This window comes from Haliotis rubra, unplaced genomic scaffold, assembly GCF_003918875.1.
Source record: "Haliotis rubra isolate DU_JTF1 unplaced genomic scaffold, ASM391887v1 Scf2665, whole genome shotgun sequence".
Classification (NCBI taxonomy): domain Eukaryota; kingdom Metazoa; phylum Mollusca; class Gastropoda; order Lepetellida; family Haliotidae; genus Haliotis; species Haliotis rubra.
In genome coordinates this window covers 18173-21598 of record NW_025766742.1, presented here as the reverse complement: position 1 = coordinate 21598, position 3426 = coordinate 18173, and the positions used below count along the sequence as shown (strand labels likewise).

The 3426-nt window shown below is 38.4% G+C and overlaps 1 long non-coding RNA gene across 1 annotated transcript; it reads left to right on the top strand.

Moving 5' to 3' along the window:
* Nucleotides 1–384: 384 nt before the first annotated feature.
* Nucleotides 385–1323, top strand: LOC124280386. Its single transcript, XR_006899669.1, has 3 exons — nt 385–427; nt 876–1049; nt 1244–1323. It is a non-coding gene; the product is annotated as an uncharacterized LOC124280386 (long non-coding RNA).
* The last annotated feature ends 2103 nt before the right edge of the window (nt 1324–3426 follow it).

Here is a 3426-nt window from a genome sequence, read left to right as displayed (position 1 = left end):
CTGAAGGCAGTCTGTTTCTATTGTTATTGCTGCTTGAAGGTCTGGTCTGATTGTGCACATATATACATGTAACATCTGTTGAGGGGTTAGTAAATTTGAAAAAATATAACATCGCTGGAAATATTTGGTTTTGAGTAACGTATGTTGTGATGAACACGCTCATCTTCTTTTATCTTACCGAACTAGCCTATCAGGCGGGGTGTAAAAACCGTCATAGCGAGTCATTCAGTTGCGACAGGAAATTGAACCACCGCTATAGATGTGGGTATTTCGCGAGTGCTGAGAAGGGAAGCGTAGTGCTTTATTGTGGAGGGTGGCTGCAATGTCTCGCTGGGTAACGTAAACCCTATACCGCTTGTCATGAGAGGGTACTGATAATTCTGGACGCCAGTCACATACAGGGTAATTGCCAGCCATATTTCATCAGGTGAGTAAACAATGAGCAGTTTTATGTGTTAATAGATTGACACGACTACCCTTGTGAAACCGGAGATTACATTTCCTCCAAACATTCATGTGTCAATGCACCCTATGTTTGCTGGATATGCTATTCGTGTTGGTTAGTGGATACAAATACCATTATCCATCTACGGTATCATTAAACGGATGGATCCCAACTCATACTTGTATTGGACTACTGAACTCATCTACAAGAAATACCCAATATGTAGTGTAATTCTATACGCGTATGCAAGTACCATATAGGTAGCTATAACACGAGGGGTTATACAGGGGATGCATTGATTCCACTTGAATTTGTGTATTCCGCTTTCTTTGTGTTATATGAAGAAATACCAAACATGGTGTGGTTGTCATTATATATAATTATTGTCATTTCCTGTTACTAAGTAAATGTCATTGTGTCTCTTCCTCAGATTACTTTACATTTGAATCGTCCTGTGTTGCTCTCAATTGGTCGGCAGCAGAGACAGACTGCATCAACAAGAACGCCACTATATTCACTTTACTGGATTTAGCTGCATCCATCGGCGGGATAGTATTACTGAACGCCACAGCTGAACATAACACCATATGGATAGGGAACAATGGTAAACCTGAAACTTAACTTTCATTGATATAAAGCTGTTACAATGAACTACAGGTCTAGAATTCTGTTTCGTGCGCCACCAGGCTAGAACAGTAACCCTAGTTTGCTGTGTAATCTGACAGTGATCAACCATTGTTGAAAAATCGCAACATGTATATGGTTACATTCACCGAATAGTATATTTTAAACCAACAGGTACCACCTGCAAGACAGCTTGTAATGACTCATTCCCTCCCCGCAAACCGTAGTGACACCAACTATTATGTCTGCAAAGGAACACAAGTAGCAGTAAGCATTTTGACAGAGAGAATCCAATCACAATTTACAGGAAATGGTGTAAGGTTTTCGTGGCAATGAATATAGTCAGTGCGACATGCTTGTTGAACAGGGAGGGGCTGGAAAGTGTTCTTATATTTCAATCTACACTGAACTCACGCATGATGATAACCATGGCATCAACTCTCATATCAATTACATACAGTCAGACTCGGCCGATGATATATGCGTTTATATATATAAATTAACAACCCGGTTAATTATTGATATACATCTGCTAACATCTACACCTAACCCAGGAGGTACCACCTACATGACAGCCTCCGCAAGTTGTCCTTCCTCCGACGAAACTGTAGTCACACAATATGTAGTGTGACACTTATCCTCTTGAGAATGTTTTGGTAAACCTTTCACAGCAGGTTTAAGTAACCGTTTGCAAACATTCACCGAAATTATCTCTTTACTATCGGAAGCTCAGGCAGGTTTCCGAAATATTTATTCAACCAGTGATCACGTATTTACTTTAAATAAACTTTCGGATTATTGAAAGCTAACTTATACAGATTTATAAATTATTTTGGCGTTTGTAGATTTTCAAAAACTATTAAAACTAGCATATCCTGAAAGGTTTTGAACGTCATTTATAATATGTACCAGGATAACAAATTAGATGTTTCCTGTAATAACAATTAAACACGTTACTTTTCATGTAAATCTTGAGTTAGACAAGGAGAAAAAACAATTGCCGCCTGTCTTGATTGGGATTTTCTTTAATGATCTCTAAATTTCTTATTTTCTTTACAGTGCAAACAGCCATATATAAGAACGAAAGTTAAACAATTTATATTCAAGATATTATTTTAATTCTCTCACGACAATAATTCGCTGAAACAACGCCACTTTGATAACTAAGACGCATTTACAATATGAAACTGCTAAACATTCACAGAATACTCACAAAACTCATTACTGACGTGATCCGACAGCAGACAAAGCTCTTGTAGGCAACTAGTCAAGGCAGCGGGATATATCTTGCCCATGTCTACACCTGCATAACGAGACTTTGGTCGAACGGCACTGTCAAACCACATTACAGCAGTTTTGCATATATATGAAAGATAACAACTAAAAATGTCTGCAAATGGAACACAGATACCAGATAGGTATTATGACGGAGATATTGTATCACATATTGCGACATTTAAGCATGGGGCTCAAAGCGGATGATGAATCTTATGATAGAATGAGATTTTGTGAACTACGTATAAAAATATTAGGCACTGAAAACAATAACTCGAGAAACTATGTTTATGCTCGATGTGACTAGTGACAAAATCCGCTGTAACTCCCATGATATGCCTTCAGTGGATGCCGCACTGATAAATAAGATAATGAGAAGGTTCCTTTATTGTGTCATGTTTTTATCCTATATTGACATGGTCCTGATCGGTACGTACCATGTCGGGAGGGATCTATGGACTCGTCCACAAGCGGGTACAGGCGTTGTAATACACAGTTGTACTTCTCAAAATACAAATGGTGTTGTGTCCGCTATGTGGTATCTCACATTGATAGGCGACAAGGAATATGTCTCCGGCGATATTGACATACAAAAACAGACTTCCTGGCATGCGCTTCAAATATTGGTAAATGATAACAAATGCAAGGTAATGGACGAACATGTATCGACGATTTCTCTTGATCATATTTTACTCACCTTTTTCTTGGCAACTGCAAAATTACCTACCTGTAGATAGTGGATTTTGTAGTTTTACACACAGCGGTTTACATATCTTTACCCTGAATATAAGGTGTCAGCAGCATGTTGTGCATACGTGAAGTTGCCCTCCCTTTGGTTTCCAGGAACTTTCCCGTAGGTTTCTTATTATTGGAAAGGAAGCGAAGGTGCGAATGAAAAAGTCATATGTAGATATTATGGTCATATATATTTTCTTCTTATTGTCTCCCAGGGTCTTTGACTGTGCTACAATATGACAATCAAGCAAAGACAGGCATTTGAACTCACCATATTTAGATATTATGGTCATATATCTTTTTTCTTTTGTCTCCCAGGGCCTTTGATTGTGCTACAATATGACAAA